The following is a 27009-nucleotide window of genomic DNA, read 5'->3' on the forward strand; positions in this document are numbered from 1 at the left end:
AGACCTTTCTCTCTGTCTCTCTCTCACTGTCCACTCTACCTGTCAAAAAAAAAAATAAAGTACAGTTTGAAGACAGGTTTTACCATTAATTCTTATAGTACACCTCTTTAAGGACAGAGGTCCAACATGGAGAGTAAGTGCACAGTGACTACTGTTGTTCCTTTAACAATTAAGACTCTTGACATGAGCTGCCAAGGCTATGGAAGCCTTTTGAGTCCACAAACTCCGTAGGTATTTAGACAGGGCCATATGCAAAGTGGAAGTTCTCTCCTCCCTTCAGAGAAAAGTACATCCTTCTTTGATAGCCCTATATTTCCACTGGGGTATCATTCACAGAGATCCTTCATGTAGGTTATTTTTTGCCATAGTGTCTTGGCTTTCCATGCCTGAAATTCTCTCCTGGGCTTTTCAGCCAGATCTGAATGCCTTAAGGGCTGATTCTGAGGTCAGAGTGCTATTTAGAGCATTTGTCATTCTATGAGTCTGCTGTGTGGTATGCTTCCCATGTTGGATCATTCTCTCATTTTTAATTCTATCTATTGTTATTACCATACACTTGGTCTTATTTATGTGATCCCTTTGACACTTAATCCTATCTATATGATCAGTTACACACTTAATAGGATCACTTTAACATGCAAGCTATATATTTTTGTATTGTAAACTATTTTGTTTGGATAATATATTTGGCGATAGAGGCTGACACTGTGACATAGTGAGAGCTATGTAAAGCTGCTGTTTGCAGTGCTGGCATCCCATATGGGCACTAATTCATGTCCCAGCTGCTCCACTTCCTATCCAGCTCCCTGCTAATGTGCCTGAGAAAGCAGCAGAGGATGGCCAAAATCCCTGGGCTCCTGCACCCACATGGGAGACCCAGAGGAAGTTCCTGGCTCCTGGCTTTAGATTGTCCCAGCTCCAGCCATTGGAGCCATTTGGGGAATGAACCAGCAGACAGAAGATCTCATACTCTCTCTCCATCTCTCTCTCTGTAACTCTGACTTTCAAATAAATAAATCTTTAAAAATACATGTTTGGCCATAAAAAGGGTAAAAATAAAGGATTTTAATTAATATTTAATATGTGGTAAACCCTCTATAAATGTTAGCTGTGTTATAAAGCAACATTTTTCACTACTAGAGACTTTCACACTCACAAGTTATTTGACAGTGCCCAGAGAGATATTTTTGATTGTTTCAACTGGGAGCAGTGCTACTGCACCCCATGGGTTCAGGCCAGTGATCCTACTCAGGATCCTACCACATACAAGACAAAGAATGATCTGGTCCATAGTGTCAGCAGTGCCAATGCTGGGAACCCTGCTGTGCATTATCCCATGAGGTATGCACTATCCAGAAGTTCCCAGTCAGTGCCTATCCTTTTCCAAATTCCCAAACTGCACTTTACTTCCATCTGTTTCCAGATTTCTTGTCAATTAAAACAATGCGTGAATTCTGGCATAGTCAAGGACAAATAGTGGATAAGCTATAAATAGATAGAAGTAGTGGAATGCACGCAATTCCCTCTTCAATCACTTTATTGGATGAAGTCCTAGTGGTTATCGTGAACCCTCTTCAGAGATTCTCTGGATATACGAGGCCTATTCTGCAGCCATCTTTTCTTCTTAATGACCAGGCTCATTTCTTGTCTTCTTGGGAACTTTGTACCATAACCTCAGTGGTTTTGATTTGCATACCTCTTGCTTATGCTCCAGGCAGTTGGGTCATGGGGTGCAGCCCAAGGGCCACGGGCACACTGCACATGATTTTCTCTGGAGAGATTGAAATCTGTATCCAGCAGGAGCTCCAACATAGCAGAATAGGGAGGGAGCTCACTGATAGTCCAGGAAAAGAAAGTTTAATAAAAGTGGAGATACTGTAGTCTCAGGGAAAAGTTAGGGAAAAAACTGCAGAGGAAACTCTTCTGGAACTAGTGGGACATGGTGGACCTATGTGTAGGGCATGGGCGCCCATGGCTTGGGACCCCAGCCACCGAGTCTATGCACCAGCACTGGAAAGGGAGGTGAGGCGAAACAGCAGTAGCCTGAGACACTGGCAGAAAAGTGGCAGGAAGAGTCTAGAGGGAACGAGGCTTGAAGTCCCGTGGGGAAAAGTTCACCAGCCTAACTAGAAGAGAGAAAAAAAATAAATAAAACAGATCAAAACAAACATGATTCTCTCTCTCTCTCCACTCACCTTACAAAGGTGGGGAAAACATTATAGCAGGCACCATTTTGGACATACGTAACAGCTGTGCCAGCTTAGGGCTGTGCCCGCCCTCAGCCAAGCAGAAAAACCTGACTATGGTGGGGAGAAATAACAGGAGGTTAAGACCTAGTGAATGTGTGGAGCTTATGAACTGGGACTGTGAAAAAAAAAACCCTGAGGGTGTGTGGGAGAACTCATGGTGTGCCTGAGATGTACTCTTGGTGGGAGAGGCCACAAACTCGGTAACCTTGGCAACCCGGTGGGAGACGCTGCAGGGGAATCCAAACTTACACTGAGGAATTGCACAGATCCTTTGTGTGGTCCTTGGGACAGAGCAGACAAATATGATACCCACTGGGGCTAGCGCTCAGGCACTGAGGAGAAGAGCTAAGCTGAGTGGAATTACTTCCCTTCTGAATTAAAAGAGAGAGAGAGAGAATGAGAGAGAGAGAGAGAGAGAGAGAGAGAGAGAGAGAGATTGATTTTTCCATGCCAAACCTTGGGTGAGTCACCTTTGGCACACCCTTAACCTGAAGAACCAAACAGAGCTCTCTGGCCACACCCACCACAAGCCTCTAGAGATTCACCAAAAGCAGACAGTCCACTTAATCTAGAGATATAGTATAATGAGAAAACCCACCACAGTGGAAAAAAATAAGAAGAAGCAGCCAAAGAATATCTCCACAGTGCCAAACAACAAATGCAGAAACTGAGAAAACAAGAACAAAGAAGATATCATGACACTCCCAAATGAACATGACTCCAATACAAGATTTTGAAGATATGAGATAGAAGAAATGCAATATATGAATTTCAAAAAATGTATGATAAGGACATTTAGAAGTTATCAAAAACAAATGCATGAACTATAAAAATCAATATAGGACAGAACAGAAAATCTCTCTCTTGAAAATGAAATCTTCAGGAAGAATCAAAATGAAATGAGGAATTTAGTAGAACATGAAATTAAGATATTGAATAGAAATCAAAATGAAATAAAGAATTCAATAGAACAAATGAAAAACAAATTTGAGAGGCTTAAAAACAAAATCAGTGAGGCAGAAGAGAGAATATTGGACTTAGAAGACAGAGCACAGGAAAGGAAACAGGCAAACCAAAGAAAAGAAGAGGAAATTAGAAATCTAAAAAATATGGTTGGGAATCCACAGGACACTATTAAAAAACCTAACATTCGGGTTCTAGGAGTTCCTGAAGGCATGGAGAGAGAGAAAGGATTAGAAGGCCTTTTTAGTGAGATACTAGTAGAAAACATCCTGGGTTTGGAGAAGGAGAGAGACATCCAAATACAGGAAGCTCATAGAACCCCCAATAAACGTGAGCAAAAGAGATCCTCACTACGACATATTGTAATAAAACTCACCACAGTGAAACATAAAGAAACGATTCTAAAATGTGCAAGAGAGAAATGTCATTACTCTCAGAGAATCTCCAATTAGACTCACAGCAGACTTCTCATCAGAAATCCTACAGGCTAGGAGGGAATGGTGAGATAGCCCAAGTACTAAGAAAGAAAAAAAACTGCCAGCCCAGAATATTATATCCTGCAAAGCTCTCATTTGTGAATGAAAGTGAAATAAGGACTTTTCATAGCAAACAGAAATTGAAAGAATTTGTCCCCACTCATCCAGCCCTGCAAAAGATGCTTAAAGATGTGTTACACACAGAAACACGGCCATCAATATGAAAGAAGGTAAAGGAAGAAAACCTCCCAGTAAAAGATCACAGGAAGTTCAAAGCATATGTTAGAAATATCTTTGGAAAAATGGCAGGGCGAAGTTACCACTTATCAATAGTCACACTGAATGTTAATGGCCTCAACTCTCCAGTTAAAAGATACAGACTGGCTGAATGGATTAAGGAACAAAACCTATCTATTTGCTGCTTACAAGAAACACATCTTTCCAGCAAGGATGCATGCAGACTGAAAGTGAAAGGTTGGAAAAAGATATTCCATGCCAACAGAAACCAAAAAGGAGCCTGCGTAGCCATCTTAATATCAGACAAAATAAACTTTAACACAAAAACTGTTAATAGAGACAAAGAGGGGCACTATATAATGATTAAGAGTTCAATTCAACAGGAAGATGTAACTATTACAAATGTATATGCACCTAATTACAGGGCACTGGTTTATTTAAAAGATATGTTGAGTAACTTAAAGGGAGACTTAGACTCCAATACAATAGTATTGGGGGACTTCAATACTCCACTCTCAGAAATAAACAGATCAACTGGCCAGAAGATCAACAAGGAAAGAGCAGATTCAATCAACACCATAGCCCAAATGGACCTAACAGATATCTACCGAATTTTACACCCTACACTTAAAGAATTTACATTCTTCTCAGCAGTACATGGAACCTACTCTAAGATTGACCACATACTAGGCCATAAAGCAAGTCTCAGCAAACTCAAAAGAATTAGAATCATACCATGCATCTTCTCAGACCACAGTGGAATGAAGCTGGAAATTAGCAACTCACCTAGAGCATATGCAAACACATGGAGACTGAACAACATGCTCCTGAGTGAATACTGGGTCATGGAAGAAATCAAGAGAGAAATCAAAAACTTTCTGGAAGTAAATGAGGATAACAACACAACATATCAAAAACTTATGGGATTCAGCAAAAGCAGTCTTAAGAGGAAAGGCACCAAACAAATGAGCTATCAATGCATCTCAAGGATCTAGAAAAACTGCAGCAAACCAGACCCAAAACTAGTAGGAGAAGAGAAATAATTAGAATTAGAGAAGAAATCAGCAGAATTGAATCCAAATAAACATTACAAAAGATCAGCAAAAAGAAGAGCTTGTTTTTTGAAAAAATAAACAAAATTGACATACCATTGGCCCAACTAACTAAAAAAAAGGAGAAAAGACCCAAATCAATACAATCAGAGATGAAAAAGGGAATGTAACAACAAACACCACAGAAATAAAAAGAGTCATCAGAAATTACTATGAAGAGTTGTATGCCAGCAAACAGGGAAATCTATCAGAAATGGATAGATTCCTGGACACATGCAACCTACCTAAATTGAACCAGGAAGACATAGAAAACCTAAACAGACCCATAACCGAGTCAGAAATTGAATCAGTAATAAAGGCCCTCCCAACAAAGAAAAGCCCAGGACTAGATGGATTCACTGCTGAATTCTACCAGTCATTTAAAGAGGAACTAACTCCAATTCTCAAACTATTCAGAACAATTGAAAAACAGGGAATCCTCCTAAATTCTTTCTATGAAGCCAGCATCACCTTAATTCCTAAACCCGAAAAGATGCAGCATTGAAAGAGAATTACAGACCAATATCCCTGATGAACATAGATGCAAAAATACTCAATAAAACTCTGGCCAATACAATGCAACAACACATCAGAAAGATCATCCACCCAGACCAAGTGGGATTTATCCCTGGTATGCAGGGATGGTTCAATGTTCGCAAAACAATCAATGTGATACACCATATTAACAGACTGCAGAAGAAAAACCATATGATTCTCTCAATAGATGCAGAGAAAGTATTTGATAAAATACAACACCCTTTCATGATGAAAACTCTAAGCAAACTAGGCATGGAAGGAACATTCCTCAATACAATCAAAGCAATTTATGAAAAACCCACGGCCAGCACCCTATTGAATGGGGAAAAGTTGGAAGCATTTCCACTGAGATCTGGTAGCAGACAGGGATGCCCATTGCTACTTAATATAGTACTGGAAATTTAGCCAGAGGCATTAGGCAAGAAAAAAATTAAAGGGATACAAATTGGGAAGGAAGAACTCAAACTATCCCTCTTTGCAGATGATCTGATTCTTTATTTAGGGGATCCAAAGAACTCTACTAAGAGACTATTGGACTCATAGAAGAGTTTGGCAAAGTAGCAGGATATAAAATCAATGCACATGAATCAACAGGATTTGTATACACAGGCAATGCCATGTCTGAGAAGGAACTGCTAAGATCAATCCCACTCTCAATAGCTGCAAAAACAATCAAATACCTTGGAACAAACTTAACCAAGGATGTCAAAATATCTACGATGAGAAATACAAAACCTTAAAGAAAGAAATAGAAGAGGATACAAAATATTGGAAAAATCTTCCATGTTCATGGATTGGAAGAATCAATATCATCAAAATGTCCATCCTCCCGAAAGCAATTTATAGATTTAATGCAATAACAATCAAAATACCAAAGACATTCTTCTCAGATATGGAAAAAATGATGCTGAAATTCATATGGAGGCACAGGAGATCTCAAATAGCTAAAGCAATCTTGTACAACAGAAACAAAGTCAGAGCATCACCATACCAGATTTCAGGACATATTAGAGGGCAGTTATAATCAATACAGCATGGTACTGATACAGAAACAGATGGATAGACCAATGAAACAGAATACAAACACCAGAAATCAATCCAAACATCTACAGCCAACTTATATTTTGATCAAGGATCTAAAACCAATTCCTGGAGCAAGGACAGTCTATTCAACAAACAGTGCAGGGAAAACTGGATTTCCATGTGCAGAAGCATGAAGAAAGACCCCTACCTTTCACCTTACACAAAAATCCACTCAACATGGATTAAAGATCTAAATCTACGACCCAACCCCATCAAATATTTGAGATCATTGGAGAAACCCTGCAAGATATAGGCACAAACAAAGACTTCTTGGAAAAGACCCCAGAGGCACAGGCAATCAAGCCAAAATTAACAGTTGGGATTGCATCAAATTGAGAAGTTTCTATACTGCAAAAGAAACCGTCAGGAAATTGTAGAGGCAACCAACAGAATGGGAAAAATATATGCAACAGATAAAGATTTAATAACCAGATCTACAAAGAGAACAAGAAACTCCACAACAACAAAACAAACAACCAATTTAAGAGATGGGCTAAGGACCTCATTAGACATTTTTCAAAAGAGGAAATCCAAATGGCTAACAGGCACATGAAAAAAATGTTCAGGATCACTAGCCATCAGGGAAATGCAAATCAAAACCACAATGAGGTTTCACCTCACCCTGGTTAGAATGGCTCACATACAGAAATCTACCAACAACAGATGCAGGGAAGGATGTGGGGAAAAAGGGACACTAACCCACTGTTGGTGGGAATGCAAACTGGTTAAGCCACTATGGAAGTCAGTCTGGAGATTCCTCAGAAACCTGTATATAACCCTACCATACAACCCAGCCCATCCGACTCCTTGGTTTTACTCAAAGGAAATTAAATTGGCAAATAAAAGAGCTGTCTGCACCTCAATGTTATTGTAGCTGAATTCACAATAGCTAAGACCTGGAATCAACCTAAATGCTCATGAACAGTAGACTGGATAAAGAAATTATGGGATATATACTCTAGAGAGTACTATACAGCAGTAAAAAAATGAAATCCAGTCATTTGCAATAAAGTGGAGGAATCTGGAAAACATCATGCTGAGTGAAGTAAGCCAGTCCCAAAGGAACAAATATCATATGTTCTTCCTGATTTGTGACAACTAACTGAGCACCAAATAGGAAATCTGTTGAAGTGAAAATTACACTATGAGAAACAGTGACTTGATCAGCCCTTGTCCTGACTGTTGAGGAACAACTTAACACTTTATCCCTTTTAGTATTTTTTTGTTCTACTTGATACTATTGGTTGAATTCTTTAATTAACACACAATTATTCTTAGGTGTTTAAAATTAACTAAAAAGTGATCTCTGTTAAATGTACGAGTGGGAATAAAAGAGAGAGATGATGTACAGTTTGGCACATGCTCAATCGGACTTGCCCCAAACCGTAGAGTTAGAAACGCGCCAGGGGATTCCATTCAATCCCATCAAGGTGGCATGTACCAATGCCATCTCACTAGTCAAAGTGATCAGTTTCAGTTCATAATTGATCATAATGATAGGATTAAGAGTCAAAGGGATCACATAAACAAGACTAGTGACTGCTCATATTAACTGATAGAATTAAAAAGGAGGGAATAATCCAACATGGGAAGTGGGATACACAGCAGACTCATAGAATAGCAGATGTCCTAAATAGCACTATGGACTAAGAATCAGCCCTATGGCATTTGGATCCAGCTTAAAAGCCCATGAGAGTATTTCAGACATGGAAAGCCAAGACACTCTGGAAAAAGAAAACAAAAACCTAAATAAAGTTCTCTGTGTGAGAGATCACAGTGGAAAGAACGGGCAATCAAAGAAGGAGGTAGCTTTCTCTGAAGGGAGGAGAGAACTTCCACTTTGACTATGACTCTGTCGGAATAAGATCGAAGTCAGTGAACTCAAAAGGCTTCCATAGCGTTGGCAACTCAAGACAAGAGCCTAGGGTAATTACTGATGCCATAAACAAGAGTGTCAATTGTTAAATCAAAAATAGGAGTCACTGTGCACTTACTCCCCATGTAGGATCTCTGTCCTTAATGTGTTGTACTGTGTGAATTAATAGTATAATTCGTACTCAAACAGTACTTTATACTTTGTATTTCTGTGTAGGTGCAAACTGTTGAAATCTTTACTTAATATATACTAAATTGATCTTCTGTATATAAATATAGTTGAAAATGTATCTTGATGTGAATGGGATGGGGGAGGGAGTAGGAGATGGGGGGGTTGCTGGTGGGAGAGAAGTTATGGGGAGGGGGAAGCCACTGTAATCCAAAAGCTGTACTTTGGAAATTTATATTTATTAAATAAAAGTTAAAAAAAGAAATCTGTATCCAGGCATAAAGCAACTATATATGTATACATATATATTATCCTGGTATAAAACAACTATATGGGGGCCAGAGCTGTGGTGCAGTGGGTTAACGCCCTGGCCTGAAATGCTGGCATCCCATATGGGCGCCGATTCGAGTCCCAGATGCTCCACTTCTGATCCAACTCTCTGCTATGGCCTGGGAAAGCAGTAGAAGATGGCCCAAGTCCTTGGGCCCCTGTACCCATGTGGGAGACCTGGAAGAAGCTCCTGGCTCCTTGCTTCAGATTGGCACAGCTCCAGCTGTTGCAGCCAATTGGGCAGTGACCCATTAGATGGAAGATCTCTCTCTCTCTCTCTCTCTCTCTCTCTCTCTCTCTGCCTCTCCTTTCTCTGTGTAACTCTGACTTTCAAATAAATAAATAAATCTTTAAAAAACAACTATAAGAAGTTTAGGATGACAGTTACCTTGAGACATAGATAGTGATTAGAAATTTGGAAGGGGACGAGAGAAATCAAACTGATACTCATCTAGGGTTCATTGGTTTGTTTGAAGAAGTGGGGCTATGGTTAATCTGATTATTCAGTAAAGCTTCAGAAGCTTTCATATGTCTTCATATAAATTTTCATATTCCTTCTTACCAGTATGCATGAATCCTGTGAAGTAGAATTTTAATAAATCATTTCATCCTTTTTCTAAACCACTCTTTCCTAATAAAATAATGCTTTTTAAATTTTGGAATTCCAGAACCTGACCTAGGCATGATTTAACACAAGAAGCTGTTGATTTGGGCTGATTTTGGGCCATTTCAATGTCACATCTAGTGATTTATGCCTTTTCTCCTGGTGATGTGCTTCAGGCAATGACTTGCTCCTGGAGGTCTCCTGTTGAACTGCAGTCATCCTGTGAGAAGCTATGCCTGGATACAGATTTCAAATATCCATTGATGAGGGATTCTCATTATTTTTGGCTTGGCTCTTTTGTGCCATGGTAGATGCAACTTCTTTCTTTCTGATAGTAGTATTTTATGACAGTTACTCATTGTGCAAATAAAATAGAAATGATCTTGGCGTAGTTGGATCTCAGCTCTGCCACTCACGGGACTGCATGGAAAAGCTTACTTAACCTTCTCTGTGCCTAAATTTGCTCCTTCATAAAAGTAACATGGTCTAGAAAAGTATTTCATGGTCTAGACAGCTTTGAAAGTGGGTGCGGGGTGCTGTGGGCTTTTAGATACACAGTTTCACCAAGAATGGGGTGGGAAAGATTCAGTCAATTACAAAATCACTAATTAGCTAGGGAGCAAAAATTAGGTTCTGAGGAAAAATCCAAGACTTGAAATTAAATTCGACTGACATCAGAGAGTGGAAAAAGGAAGAGAAAGCAACTGTTCATGTTTGCATGGGTCCAACATTTGCTAGGTTTATTTACACGTTTTCACTTGGTTTATTCTTTTTTGACAGACAAAGTTAGACAGTGAGAGAGAGAGAGAGAGAGAGAGAGAGAGAGAGGTCTTCCTTTTTCCATTGGGTCATCCCCCAAATGGCTGCTACGGCCAGCGCGTTGCGGCTGGCGCGCTGTGTAGATCTGAAGCCAGGAACCAAGTGCCGCCTCCTGGTTTCCCATGTGGGGGCAGGGCCCAAGAACCTGGGCCATCCTCCACTGCACTCCCAGGCCACAGCAGGGAGCTGGACTGGAAGAGGAGCAACCAGGACAGAATCTGGCGCCACAACTGGGACTAGAACCCTGGGTGCCAGCGCCGCAGGCAGAGCATTAGCCTAGTGAGCCATGGCGCTGGCCTTCACTTGGTTTAATTCTTTTGATGGTCCTGCAAGGTGGGTACTACTTAGATTATTGGCTTCTCAATGACTTATAACAAAGATTAGGCTGCAAAGATTAATTGGATCCATCATATCCTTAGGAATAAGTGTGTGTGTGTGAGAGAGAGATATTTTGTGTCTGTATCTCTAACGCTGTTTCTATCAGGCTTTTCCCACTAATACTATGTCTTGAAAACTTTCCTACATCATTCAATATTTTTAAAATGCAATTTTGGGAGAGGAGCCAAGATGGCAGAATAGTGAGGGCGTGCACTGATAGTCTGGGAAAAGATAGTTTAATAAAAGTGGAGTTACTGTAGCCTCAGGAAAAGGCTCAGGGAAAAATTGCAGAGGAAACTCTCCCAGATCTTGTAGATGTGACACAAAGGACCTACGGGGAGAACGAGGTCGCCCACCGCGTGGAAGCCCAGCCCCGCCAAGCTGCCACTCATCGGGAGCCGCCGCTTGTCAGGCACCGCTGCACCAGCCACTGCCACCCTTCCCCCAGCCCACCCTGGGACGGACACTGAGACATGCACGACGAGTGGGGGAGTAAATAGAAAATGGAACAGAGTGAGTAGCACCTGTGGAAAGAGTGCGCAATTCAGGGGAACTAATTGAGGGACTAAACAATCCAGGACCCCCCCCCCTCCCAAATCGGAGCTGCAGCAGGTGGGAAGCAGCCATCTTGTTTGGTTACATTCGGGCTTAAAGGATAGCTGCTTCCCTACCACACTAACCTTTCGGGGGTGGAGCCCAAAGGTGGAGTGGAGCAACACGACACCTTGCGCAGGGGTGGGCAGGCAGTGAGGGAGGGCAGCTCAAAGCCCTGACACCAGTCTACTCAAGTTACCAGAAAAAAAAATCTGAATAGCGCCCGTGGGAAGAGAGCAGGATCCAGGGGGCGAACTGAGGGATCAAAAACACCAGGATCCTTAGGAACCGCCTAACCCACAATCAGAGCTGCAGCAGGCAGAGTGCAGCTATCCTGTTTGTTTACATTCGGGCTTAAAGGAGGCTGGCCTTTGCTCCAAAGGGGGAAGTAGCAGGGATGGAGTCCAAAGGTGGTCTGGAGCTACTTGACACTCCTCCCACCAGAGGTGCAGTGAGAGAGAGTGGCTGACCAACGAACCCCAGGCACAGACACATAAGGGCGAACATAGGAACAAGGAAACCAGCCCCTAAGGGGCAGAAATTGGCACCTCAAAGCCCTGACACCAACCCATGCAAGCTACAAAAATAAATAAATAAATAAATAAATAAAAACAAATAAACAAACTCTTGAAGGCAGAGCAGCCTGCTTACACTGGATATTGGTACAGACTCACAGCAGTCTATAGCAGAGGGAAATCAACCTGAAAAACCACCCAGACAGAATGCCAAAAAACAAAACAAAAACCCACAATAAGAATATAGAAGAACATATAAACTCGCCAATGGAGCAGACTAAACCAGCCATAACAGAGGCTGAAGAAGAAGAATTTGAAACCATGCCAGAAAAAGAATTCAGAAAATTAATAATCAGATTACTTAGAAATAATGAGAAACTGTGTCAAGAGCTGAAAGAAAAACAAGCCCAAGGATTAGAGATCCTAAAGAGAAGCCAGAATGAAATACTGGAAATGAAAAACTCAATTGACCATATAAAAACACCATGGAATCTCTCGGAAATCGAACAGATGAAATAGAAGACCAAATATCAGAATTTGAAGACAAACTTCCAGAAATAATACAGTCAGTTCAAACGCAGGAAAAAGAAATTAAAAAATTAAAAAATATGGTCGGAGACCTACAAGATTCAATCAAACAGTGTAATGTTCGGATAATAGGAGTCCTTGAAGGGGAGGAAAGAGAGAATGGATTGGAAGGTGTTTTCAATGAAATAATATCAGAAAACTTCAAACAAAGGCAGCTGGATAACAACACCCAAATTCAGCAGATAACCAGGACTCCGTATAGGGTAGACCAGAAGAGAAATTCACCGCGACGCATTGTGACAACACTCAGCTCAGTGACACACAAAGAACAAATCCTAAAATGTGCCCGAGAAAAACGAAAAATCACATTCAGGGGTAAGTTAATCCGACTCACCCCAGACTTCTCATTGCAAACACTATAGGCAAGGAGACAATGGCATGATATACTTCAAGTTTTAAAAGACAAACAATGCCAACCTAGAATACTATACCCTGCAAAGCTATCATTTATGAATGAAGGGGAAATAAAGATCTTCCAAGACAAACAGAAGCTGAAAGAATTTGTATCCACGCATCCAACCCTACAACATTTGCTCAAAGACTTGCTGCACACAGAAATACAAAAACAAGAACTTCACTACAAAAAAAAAGCAAATGTAGAGTAACCTACAAACAAAGTTCAAAATACATAAGCAGCTCATTTCAGGAAACATGAATGGGAAAAGACAGTACTTAACAGTAATCACACTGAATGTGAATGGTCTTAACTCTATGACCAAGAGACATAGACTAGCTGATTGGATCAAAAAAGAGAATCCATCTATATGCTGCCTTCAGGAGACATCCCTTATCAGCAAAGATGCACGCAGACTGAAAGTGAAAGGATGGAAAAAGATACTCCAAGCTAACTGAAATCAAAAAAGAGCTGGTGTGGCCATCCTAATATCAGACAAAATGGACTTTAATATAAAAACTATTAAAAGAGACAGAGAAGGGCACTATATAACGATTAAAGGATATATCCAACATGAAGACATTACTATTATAAATGTATACACACCTAATTACAGGGCACCTGGCTACTTCAAAGAATTACTAAAGGACTTAGAGGGAGATATAGATTCAAATACAATAGTAACAGGGGACTTCAACACCCCACTCTCACCAATGGACAGATCAACCAGACAGAAATTCAACAAGGAAACAACAAAGCTAATTGATGCTATAGACCAAATAGACCTAATAGATATCTTCAGAACCTTCCACCCCACCGCCACAGAGTTCACATATTTCTCCCCAGTACATGGAACGTTCTCTAGGATTGACCATATGCTAGGCCATAAAGGGAGCCTCAACAAATTCAAAAAAATTGAAACTATACCATGCAGCTTCTCAGACCATAGCGCAGTGAAACTCAAAATCAACAACCCAAGAATCTCTACACCATATGCAAATATATGGAGAATGGACAACATGATCCTAAACAAACAGTGGGTCATCGAAGAAATTAAAAGAGAAATCAAAAGATTTCTAGAAACAAATGAAAATGGTAACAAAACCTATCAAAACCTGTGGGACACAGCAAAAGCAGTACTAAGAGGAAAGTTTATAGCAATTGGTGCCTACATCAAGAAGCTGGAAAGGAACCAAACAAATGAACTTTCCATGCACCTCAAGGACTTAGAAAAACAGCAGCAAATCAAGCCCAAATCCAGAAGGAGGAAAGAAATACTAAAGATGAGAGAAGAAATAAACAGAATTGAAACCAAAAAAAAAAAAAAAATACAAAAGATCAACAAAACCAGGAGCTGGTTCTTTGAAAAAATAAACAAAATCGACACACCATTGGCCCAACTAATCAAGAAAAGGAGCGAGAAGACCCAAATCTGTAAAATCAAAGATAGTAATGGAAATGTAACAACAGGCACAACAGAAATAAAAAGAATCATTAGAAACCACTACAAAGAGATGTGTGCTAACAAATTGGGGAACCTGGAAGAAATGGATAGATTCCTGGACACATACAACCTTTCTAAACTGAGCCATGAAGATAGAGAAAATCTAAACATACCCATAACCATGGAAGAAATTGAATCAGTCATAAACGCACTACCAAAAAAGAAGAGCCCAGGACCGAATGGCTTCACTGCCGAATTTTACCAGACATTTAGAGAACAACTAACCCCAGTTCTTCTCAAATTATTCAAGACGATTGAAAGGGAGGGAACCCTCCCAAATTCTTTCTACGAAGCCAATATCACCTTAATTCCTAAGCCTGGAAAAGACACAACAGAGAAAGAAAACTACAGGCCTATCTCCCTGATGAACATAGATGCAAAAATACTCAACAAAATTCTGGCAAACTGAATCCAACTGCACATCAGAAAGATCATTCACCCGGACCAAGTGGGATTTATCCCTGGTATGCGAGGATGGTTCAATATTCGAAAGTCAATCAATGTAATACATCACATTAATAAATTGAGAAACAAAAATCATATGATTATCTCAACAGATGCTGAGAAAGCATTTGACAAAATACAACACCCTTTCATGATGAAAACCCTAAGCAAATTGGGGTTAGAAGGAACATTCCTCAACACAATTAAGGCAGTCTATGATAAACCAATGGCTAGCATCATATTGAATGGGGAAAATTTGGAGGCATTTCCATTGAAAACTGGCACCAGACAGGGATGCCCACTCTCACCATTGCTATTCAATATAGTCCTAGAAGTGTTAGCCAGGGCCATCAGGCAAGAAAAAGAAATAAAAGGAATACAAATGGGAAAGGAGGAAGTTAAACTATCCCTATTTGCAGATGACATGATGCTATATATAGGGGACCCAATAAACTCCTATAAGAGACTATTGGAACTCATAGAAGAGTTTGGTAAAGTAGCAGAATACAAAGTCAATGCTCAGAAATCAACAACCTTTGTATACACAGATAATGCCAGGGCCGAGGAAGAACTTCTAAGATCAATCCCATTCACAATAGCAACAAAACAATAAAATACCTTGGAATAAATTTAATCAAGGATGTCAAAGACCTCTATGATGAAAATTACAAAACACTAAAGAAAGAAATAGAAGATGACACAAAAAAATGGAAAAACCTGCCATGCTCATGGATTGGAAGTATCAATATCATCAAAATGTCCATTCTCCCAAAAGCAATTTACAAGTTCAATGCAATACCAATCAAAATACCAAAGTCATTCTTCAAAGACCTAGAAAAAACGATGCTGAAATTCATATGGAGAAACAGGAAACTGAGAATAGCTAAAGCAACTCTTTACAATAAAAACAAGGCTGGAGGCATCACAATTCCAGACTTCAAGACATACTACAGGGCAGTTATAATCAAAACAGCCTGGTACTGGTACAAAAACAGATGGATAGACCAATGGAACAGAATAGAAACACCGGAGATCAATCCAAACATCTATAACCAACTCATATTCGACAAAGGACCTAAAACCAACCCCTGGAACAAGGACAGCCTCTTCAACAAATGGTGCTGGGAAAACTGGATGTCCACATGTCGAAGTATGAAGCAAAACCCCTATCTTACACCTTATACAAAAATCCACTCAACATGGATCAAAGAACTAGAGATGCACCGCGACACCATGAAACTAATTGAGAGCATAGGGGAAACCCTTCCAGATATTGGAACAGGCAAAGAATTCCTGGAGAAGACCCTAGAGGCACGGGTAATCAGAGATAAAATAAACAAATGGGATTACCTCAAATTGAAGAGTTTCTTTACAGCAAAGGAAACAGTCAAGAAAGTGAAGAAGCAACCAACAGAATGGGAGATGTTATTCGCAAATTACACAACAGATAAAGGATTAACAACTAGAATCTATAAAATGGTCAAAAAACACCACAGAATCAAAACAAACAACCCAATAAAAAATGGGCCAAGGACCTTAACAGACATTTTTCAAAAGAGGAAATCCAAATGGCCAACAGACACATGAAAAAATGCTCAGGATCCCTAGCCATTAGGGAAATGCAGATCAAAACCACAATGAGGTTTCATCTCACCCCAGTTAGATTGGCTTACATACAGAAATCAACCAACAACAGATGCTGGTGAGGATGCGGGGAAAAAGGGACATAATCCACTGTTGGTGGGGATGCAAACTGGTAAAGCCACTATGGAAGACAGTTTGGAGAGTCCTCAGAAACCTGAATATAGCACTACCACAGGACCCAGCCATCCTACTCTTTGGAATTTACCCAAATGGAGTTAAAGTGGAGAGAAAAAGAGCCATTTGCACCTCGATATTTGTTGCAGCTCAATTCACAATAGCTAAGACATGGAATAAACCTAAATGTCCATCAACGGATGACTGGATAAAGAAACTATGGGATATGTACTCTATGGAACACTATACAGCAGTGAAAAACAATGAAATCCGGGCATTTACAACAAAATGGAGGAAGCTGGAAAACATCATGCTGAGTGAAATAAGCCAGTCCAAAAGGGACAAATATCATATGTTCTCCCTGATCGATGGCAACTAAATGAGCGTCTAAAATGATACCCATTGAAGTGAAATGGACACTATGAGAGACAATGACAGGACCAGCCCTTGTCTAGACTGTTGAGGAACAACTTACTATTTTATTCCTTTCAGTATTTTTGTTGTTGGTGGTGTTGTTGTTGTTGCTCTGTTTGTTTTACATAAGACCACTGGTTGAACTCTGTAATCAATGCACAATCATTCTTAGGCATTTAAAATTAACAGAAAAGTGATCTCTGTTAAACATAGGAGTGTGAATAAGAGAGGGCGGAGATATATAGGTTGGCACATGCTTACCTCCAATGGTGGAACTAGAAATGTGCCAGGGGATTTCAACTCAGTTTTACCAAGGAGGCAGGTACCAATGCCAGAGCACTTGGTAAAGTGCTAAGTATAAATACACAACCAATCAAAAAGATAGGGTATGTGTCGAAGAGATTTCACAAATAAGACCAGTGTAAGCAAATAATGAAGGATAGAATTAAAAGGGAGAGAATGATCCTGCGGGGGAAGCAGGACACACAGCAGACTCATAGAATGGCAAACACCCAAAACAGCACTCCTGCCTCAGAATCAACCTTGGGACATTCGGATCTGGCTAAAAGGTCCATGAGAGTCTCACAGGCATGGAAAGCCATGACATGGTGGCAAAAAACAATCTAAATGAAAGATCCTGGTGAACAAGACCCCAGCAGAAGGAACAGGCCATCAAGGAGAGAGGCGCCTTTCTCTGAAGGGAGGAAGGAACCCCCACTGTGATACGGCCTTGACTAAACAAGTTCAGAGTCGGTGAACTCAAGGGGCTTCCATAGCCTAGACAGCTCATAGCAAGAGTCTCAGGTGATTGCTGATGTCATAAATAAGAGTGCCAATTGTTAAATCAACAACGGGAGTCACTGGGTACATGCTCCCCACGTAGGATCTCTGTCCTTAATGTGTTTTACTATGAAACGTAAAAACACTACTTGTCGAACAGTACCCTATACCTTGTGTGGTTGTGTGAATGCAGCCTGTTGAAATCCTTGCTTAGTATATACTAAGTTGATCTTCAGTATATGAAGGTAACTGAAAATGAAACTTGATAAAGGGCGGGATTGGAGAGGGAGAGGGAGAGGGGAGGGCCACGGGAGGGAGGGAGGTTGGGGGGGGGAAGCCACAACAGTACAAAAGTTGCATTTTGTAAATTCACATTTATGAAATAAAAAATAAAAAAATGCAATTTTGATGGCTACATACTTTTCCTTTATTTGGTTGTGTCTTAATTAACAATTTACATTTATTTTGATTTTTCTTTATTATGGGTAGTGATCTATTAGCATCCTTTCAGGTATATCTTAGAAGAACTAGTTAGCTTACGGAATTTAAGTTTTCAAGACTTTTGGTCCATAATGCAAAGGTTTTCTTTTTTTCCAGACTGAAAGTACCAAAATGCACCCTTTCAGCAATGTATGCAAGGAATTATTAGCAAACTGTACCATCTTCAATATTGTGTATCATCTAATTTTGTGCTATTAAGTTGATTATTAACTTATGTGTTGAAAGCTAAAATAAGCCTCTTGCTAAATTTGAATGCTTGAATGCATTCAAGCATTCTACAGCACAGTGGGGTAGGTATAGTTCCCAATAACCTATTCTACATTTTATGAGCAAATTGAAGAGAGGAACTCAAAGGCTCCAAACAGAAAGTAATGACAAGGAGAGGGAAATGTTAGTAACCCTGACTTGATCATTATGTGTGGTGCACATTTATTGAAATATCGCACTGTATGCCATAAATGAGTGTTACTCACATTTTTAAAAAATGTTTGAGACAGAAATGCTAACTAACCTGACCGAATCATCACACTGAATACGTGTATCAAATTATCACATTGTGGCCCATAAATAGAGACAATGAAAACAATAATAAAAGAAACTCTTAAAATTTGAGTATTTATTAGCCTTTTCTGAGTGGTTCACTGAGAAGGATGAGAGGGGTCAGGTGTTCAGAAAGGCACAATTGCTTTCTGGCTTTTCTGATGTGAGCTCAGTTGGCTGCCAAGAGACACCATGAACAACCCATCTTCTTCTTCTGCTCTCCCTCAGAAATAGCCATGATGACTTGCCTGTTTCTCTGCTTGCCTTCTGGCCCATAGGAAGTCAGAATGTACTTGGGGACGTGATAGAACTTGGAGCTGCTGATGAGGTTCTGGGAAAGGAAACATTAGTAAGAACATCTTACCTCTCAGAATATGAGCCTGACTTAAAGCTGACCTCAGGATGAAGGGCCCCACTTTGGATTGCCATACCTCCAGTCTTCACCAGCCCCAGGGATGCCATGGGCTTCTTTTCAAATGCAATCATGTATCATTCAATCTGAAAATTAATTTAAAAAACATTTTTAGAAGGAGCACACAGTAACATAAAATCAAATCAATAAAGTAAGATAGTGCAGCTCCCTGAAGATAGGCAAATGTTCTCTTAGAGGCAGAAGAATTTCTTGCAGGCTGAGTGACTGTACACAGGCTTGTTTTGGTTGAGGACATGCAGTTGGGTTGACTGTGATGGATCCACAGTTGGGATTATGTCTCTCTTGTAATGAACTAGCAGTACAGGTAGCAGAACTAACTGTGCACGCTAGAGAAAAGTGCAGCCTGGGTATATAACATGGCATTTGAATCATATCATACAGCAACAAACATTAGATAATACAGTAGTGTTGGGGGCTGCAAGAGGTGAGTCTCACCAAGAAATATTGGTGATTTTACCAGGAAGCATGTGAGTGTAGCCCAGCATGAAAGCAGATGGCTGTATGCTCTCGCCAATGCATCAACAGCTCAGGAAATGCTTTCAGAAGATTGTATGTTCAGACATTATGAATACAGGGCTGGGATTCCAGTTCCTATCTCTCCAGAAAGATTAAGGTGGCTGAAGCCCTACAGAGATTGGGATCCTAGGCAGGCAAAAGCACAGAAGGCCAGTAGCCAAAGTAAGCTTAAGACTGTCACTTGATTTAGAACAGAGGAGTTCTACCAAGGAACAGAGCCATGGCTACTTTACAGGCTTGGATAACCAGCACTGAACTGGGCCTAGGACAAGTTGGAGGTTGAGGGACCTAGGGAGCCCTGCCGTGGGGTAAAGCAGCAATGTGGAGACTGGGAGGCCAGGCTGGCCTGACTACAGACCAGGAAGATAGCACATATAATGCAGTCATACCTTTGTCACTGTTTGGGATCTGCAGAACATCCTATGTTTTGAATGTGTAGGTTGATCATGGAGACAATTTCCCACCCATTCCTCACTTCCCCTTTTCTCATTTATTTGCTGAAGCCAATCACCAGCCCCCTGTGAAGGAGGCAGGGCCTGAGAAGAAAAGTGCACTCAACTCCCCTTACCAGCTTCATACCTGTCACCTTTGACAAGTAGATGAGGGCTGTGGGAGAAAGCCCATTCATCTTTTTCCACCAGGGTGTTCTTTTAAAAAGTGATTCATGCTGATGGCCCTCCATCACACAATGCATAGCACTTACCATGCCCATGGTAAAGTTATAGCAAAAAGCCTGGAGTTTCAGAGGAACATGGGAGCTGTTATTTTTTTTCCCTACCCCAGTCAAACCGCCTGTCTGTTCTTTAAAGCACCTGTAGTGAACAGAGTGTGTGCTTGGAGGAAAAAACACACAGTGCTTGAATACCAGCTGTACCACTCGTTAACTGCACCTGACCCTCAGTTTCCTCATTTGTAAACCACTCTCTGTCTTGCCTGCCTCCCAGGAGTGCTTTGCATCTCAGCTGTGAGTGGAAATGCTCTGTAGATTGAGAAGTGTTGCAGCAACAAAATAATGGTTACTGAGAAAAAAAGAACAATTGATAATGAATCATCCATCCTCTAAATTGACCCTCCACCCTCAATGTAACCCTGGATACAAGCAAGGAAGAGCTTTCAGGTACTAAATCATCAGAGCTAAGGTCAACTAAAAGGGTCATTTATCCCCATCATGCATGTACTCACACTCTAGCAAGGGAAGAGTTAGCAGGAGGCCTGCAATCCCATCTCTCTTTATTGGAAAAGAAAGAAAGCAAAGAACCTGGTTAGATTTCCTGGAAGATATGCTAAGGACAAACTTGAAACATAGGGTTGAATTTCAAGATTCTTAACATAAACACACCTGGGCCTACCGGTTTATGGTTCCTGGCTCCCTTAAAAGTTGCAACTAAGCTGGGTCACTGAGAATCACATGACCTGTTCTGTAAGTGATGTGATTCCACACAATACTTAGAGATTCACAGATTAATCTGGACCTGGGCTGTGATTTGATGTGGCAAGAAAGGACTTAGAAGACAGCATCAGTGATCCCAGGCCTCTCCTTTCTTTGTCTGTACCTCATGATTATCTGTATCCTTGAAATTAACAGTGAAGACTTCTGATTCCTCTTATTCTGATTCGACCAGCGATCCTTTGTGTTATCTCCTACAAGCGGGTTGAAGCATCCAAAGCAGAAATTAGGTGCTCACTATTCCCTCCAGGGAGCATGTGTTTTCACAGGCACTGGTACAGAGATAGCCTGGACTCCATGGCACAGTTGGGAATCTTCTGTCTCCACTGTCTGATCATATTGGCTCTGTCTGACTTTACCTTTGTCTTCCCCAACACTCCCGTCAAGTATCAAACTCTTCAGGCCTATGTCACCAGATGCTCTGTTCCAGTTTGTTACTGTTTCTTGGGTCTCAGTATTGGGATTAGTAGAATCTTCCAGAATCTCTAAATCCAGTTTTCATCTTAAGACTACAATTTAGGCTGGCGCCATGGCTCAATAGGCTAATCCTCCACCTGCGGCGCCGGCACACAGGGTTCTAGTCCTGGTCAGGGAGCCTGATTCTGTCCCGGTTGCCCTTCTTCCAGGCCAGCTCTCTGCTATGGCCCGGGAGCGCAGTGGAGTATGGTCCAAGTCCTTGGGCCCTGCACCCGCATGGGAGAGCAGGAGAAACACCTGGCTCCTGGCTTCGGATCAGCATGATGCGCCGGCCACAGTGCGCCAGCCACGGCGGCCACTGGAGGGTGAACCAACGGAAAAGGAAGACCTTTCTCTCTGTCTCTCTCTCTCACTGTCCACTCTGCCTGTCCAAAAAAAAGAAAAAGAAGGATGATCGGACCAAAAGGCATGATCAAAAGGTAATACACACTGAGGGTGAGCCTGCCAGGCCTGTGTGTCTGCTCAGATTCCTCCTGGCCTCTCTGTGGAGCCTCCTCCCCACCCTGACATGGGGTCAGCACCTCTCTGGAATGAGGGGCTTCCAGAGAGAAATTGACCTTTCTGGGTTTTGCAGATTGCTTTGGGGGAGAGTTCTGGTTTCTATGATTCACCTTCAGGAAGAGAAATTCTGGTTTTGATGACTTGCTTCAGAGAAGAAAGGGGTGGGAGACAGGAAGGTGGGACATCAAATAAATCTCCCTTCTCTGAGCTTCCAAAATCCTTCTGTTCAAAGTACTCAGCACACTAAGGTGCCATTCTTTTAGGTGTCAGATCCTGAGCCCCAAGAGAGTCAAAAATCCCATATTGCCATGTTAGAGTTAGAGACATCCTAGCTGAGCAATGCAGATGTCGCATCAGGGGTAAACTAATCCAGCTCCCTACTCATGGCCTGGGAGCAGCAGAAGATGACCCAAGTCCCTGGCCCCTTCCACCCACATGGGAGACCCAGAAGAACCTCCTGGTTCCTGGCTGCAGCCTGGCCTAGCCCCAGTCCTAGCAGCCATTTGGGGAATGAACAGTGGATGGAAGAGTCCTCTGTCTCTCCTTCTTTCTTAGTAACTCTGTCTTTCAAATATATAAATAAATCTTTTTTAAAAAGGAGTAACTAAGTTTGTAAATAAACTTAGAATCTTTTACAGAAGATGCTCAATTGCCCTCTGCTTTTCATCCTACAAGATTGCTCTGCAGGGCTGCTGTGCAGACTTGTGCTTTCGATGAACTGCAAGAAGCCACCTGATGCACGAAGGAGAGCTTCCAAACAGCTCAGAAGTTGTGCATCTTTCAGCAACTCTTGGTTTGGAGGTCTTCATACTACATGCCAGTGAAATCTTTAAAATCAGTCATTCTTTCCTCACTAAGATGACATTTTTCAATCTCTTCAACTTCTAAAAGAAAGAAGAGACCATGATGTGTCCAGTTGAAAAGTTCTTATGTTTTTCTTAAGGGAAATAAAATCATTATTTTGTGGGAGACTTAGGAAATGAAAATTTCCCAGTAAGAGCTCTTATCATATCTATGGCTTGCACTGCTTATCACAGGCAGGCTAAGTAAAGAATGAAATGCATTGCAACTTGATGAATCTTGGTGGGAAGCAGCCAAGCTTCACACACTAAGGTGGGGATGATGAAGGGATTTCATCTTTATCCAATTGGTTGAGGCTGCCTGGAGCAGTGTGCTGAGAAAAGTGGTGGAGTTGTATTTGAGCTCACTCAGTAGGGAACAGTCCCCACCAGTTAATGATGCCAGTCATAAGTTTGAAAGGGTGGTGTGTGTCATGTATGGTCTGCCTACTCTAGGTAGTTTTTATAAGATTGACCAGATAGGTGCTCAATAAAACTTTATTTTGGTTCATAACATTCATAACTATCAAAAGAGCTCTGGATTTATCACATTGCCACATTTTCAAGCCTGTGTTGTTGTTTACACTGGGACATTCTTGATGGTGAGAGGGGGCTGTGTCATGCTGGCACTGTGATGGAGACTTGACTCGATATAAACATCTCTGAGAAGCCTTCTTTCTTTCTTTTTTTTAAAAAAAGATTTATTTATTTTAAAGGCAGAGTTATACAAAGAGAGAAGGAGAGGCAGAGAAAGAGGGAGATTTTCCATCAGCTGGTTCACTCCCCAACTGGCCACAATGGCCACAGCTGTGTTGATCTGAAGCCAGGAGCCAGGAATTTCCTTCAGGCCACCCACGTGGGTGCAGGGGCCCAAGGACTTGGGCCATCTTCCACTGCCCTCCCAGGCCATAGCAGAGAGCTGGATTAGAAGTAGAGCAACCTGGATTTGAACCAGCACCCATATGGGATGCCAGCACTGCAGGCGGCAGCTCCACCTGCTACACCACAGTGTCGGCCCCAAAGCATTCTTTCAGTCCACCTGTTGGATTAATTCTGTGCTTTTTTTTAAAAGATTTATTCATTTATTTGAAAGTCAGAGTTACACAAAGAGAGGAGAGTTGGAGGGAGAGAGAGAGAGAGGTCTTCCATCTGATGGTTCACTCCCCAGTTGGCTACAACAGCTGGAGCTGCGCCGATCCGAAGCCAGGAGCCAGAAGCTTCTTCTGGGTCTCCCACATGGGTGCAGGGGCCCAAGGACTCGGGCCATCTTCTACTGCTTTCCCAGGCCACAGCAGAGAGCTGGATCAGAAGTGGAGCAGCCAGGTCTTGAACTGGCGCCCATCTGGGATAACAACACTGCAGGCCAGGGCATTAACCCACTGTGCCACAGTGCCGGCCCCAGTTCTTTCAACAACGTCCAATGCACGTTTTGATCACAGTGCTCATGCTATTGCACTTGTCTATGTTGGTGTTGCTCAGTAAACTTTCAGTTTTCTTTAAAATATAAACTTGCCTTAATTTTTATTTATTATTTTACTTCTTTGAATAATAAAGAGGGAAAGAGACAGAAACAGATCTCCTGTCTGCTGATTTCACTTCCCAAACACCTGCAGCAGCCAAGAGTGGGTCAGGCAGAAGCCAGGAGGTGACCACTCAATCTGGGGCTCCCACATTGAATGGCAGGAACAAAAGTACTGGAGTCATCTTCTGCTGATACTCAGAGTGCACTGTAGCAGGAAGTTGGGATCATAAGTAGAGCCAGTACTTGAACCCAGGCACTCCAATACAGGATGTAGGCAAAACAAGAGCTATCTTAACTGCTATGCCAAACACCTGCCCCAGCTTAAGGCTTTTGAGAGAGGATGAAAACCTTACTCAGAAGTTAATCTCAGCAATATATACAAAATGTGCAGGCTGAATACTTGTGTTACCCAAAACTCATATGTTAGAATCCTAACCTCCAATGCTATGGTATTTGGAGATGGGGCTTTTGAGAGATAATAAGTCATGAGGGTGGAGCCCTTGTGAATGGGATTACTGCCCTTATGGAAGAGATCTCAAACAGCTCCCTCAGCCTTCCACCAGGACGTGGCAAGCAGGCAGCTGTCTGAGCCAAATCTGAGTCAAATCTGCTGGTGCTTTGATCTAGGACTCCTCAGCTTTCATAACAATGAGGGATAAATTTATGCTATTTCTGAGCCACCCATCTATGTGAGCCTGTTACAGCAGCCCAAAGAGACTAAATACAACAGGTGCTTAGTTAATATTATGTGAATGAAATCCCTATTACCCATGGTCAAGTTGCCTTTCTCTTCACCTATTTCCCTCCAAATTTCCTTTAGTATAAAGAGTTTAAAGGCAGAAAAGGAAAGATGGAGGCTAACAAACTGTCCTTCAGTCTGCTACCATAACAGAAATGTTTTCTTTCCAGAAGATTCCATAGACACTGAAGTACCTCACATTTATGTCTTGCTCCAACTTCTCACCATCCTTGAGAGCATGGCTTGGATATCTTGTTCATATTTAACAGATGTGGAAGCTGAAGGCCAAGCTATAGCTGAAGTTATATGTGTACAACTAGTTAGAGGTAGAAAACTGTCCTGGGACCCAGGTCTTCCTGTTCTAAACTCAGTATGCATCTTACTTCTTTGACTTAGAACATCTTGGTTGGTGCCATTGAAAAGTTAATTTAAAAAAGATTTATTTTTATTTATTTGAAAAACAGTGTTGCAGAGAGCTGGGGAGAGACAGACAGAGAAATCTTTCACCTACTGGTTCACTCCCCAAATGACCACAACAGCCAGGGCTGGACTAGATAGAAGCCAGGAGCTAGAAACTTCTTCTGGGTCTCCCATGTGGGTGCAGGGGCAAAGCACTTGGGCCATCATTCACTGTTGTCCCAAGCACATTAGCAGGGATCCAAATTGGAGGTGGAACAGCTGGGAATTGAACCGGTGCCCATATGGAATGCCAGCATTGCAAGTGACAGCTTTACCTACTATGCCACAATGCCGACCCTGACAAAGTCCTTTATATTTCCTTTTGTTCATCACAGTTGGCAGGCTCAGTAGGAAATTAACTTAGAGGAAAAGTATCTGAAAATGGTCATTTCCCAAGATGTCTAAGAAGCAAGTAGGGGGCTATTTTCTCAGGCGTCCCTTTATCAGAGGTAGAAGCCCAGACTTGATCAGGGTACCAGATAAACAGGGCAGTTAGAAAAAGGCACTTTATTATTATTATTATTATTATTATTATTATTATTTTAAAAATGTGAATTTACAAAGTGCAACTTTTGTATTGTTGTGGCTTTCCCCCTCTCCCACCCTCCCTCCCTCCCACGGCCCTCCCCTCTCCCACTCCCTCTCCCATCTCTCCCTTCATCGAGTTTCATTTTCAATTACCTTCATATACTGAAGATCAACTTAGTATATACTAAGCAAGGATTTCAACAGCTGCCTCACACAACCGCACAAGGTATAGGGTATTGTTTGACTAGTAGTGTTGTTTTTAAGTTTCATAGTAAAACACATTAAGGACAGAGATCCTACGTGGGGAGCCTGTACCCAGTGACTCCCGTTGTTGATTTAACAATTGGCACTTATTTATGGCGTCAGCAATCACCCGAGGTTCTTGCCATGAGCTGTTGAGGCTAGGGAAGCCCCTTGAGTTCACTGACTCTGAATTTGTTTAGTCAAGACCATATTACAGTGGAGGTTCCTTCCTCCCTTTGGAGAAAGGCGCCTCCCTCCTTGGTGGCCTGTTCCTTCCACTGGGGTCTTGTTCACCAGGATCTTTCATTTAGATTGTTTTTGCCACCGTGTCGTAGCTTTCCATGAGAAAAAGGCACTTCTATAATCAAACTATAATAGGAGACCAAGCTAGTGGGTGAGGCTGAGATGCTGGAGATATATGTAAAGAACAAATCAACTCTTCTTGCACACAGTAAAATAGGG

This window comes from Lepus europaeus, chromosome 2, assembly GCF_033115175.1.
Source record: "Lepus europaeus isolate LE1 chromosome 2, mLepTim1.pri, whole genome shotgun sequence".
Lineage (NCBI taxonomy): Eukaryota > Metazoa > Chordata > Mammalia > Lagomorpha > Leporidae > Lepus > Lepus europaeus.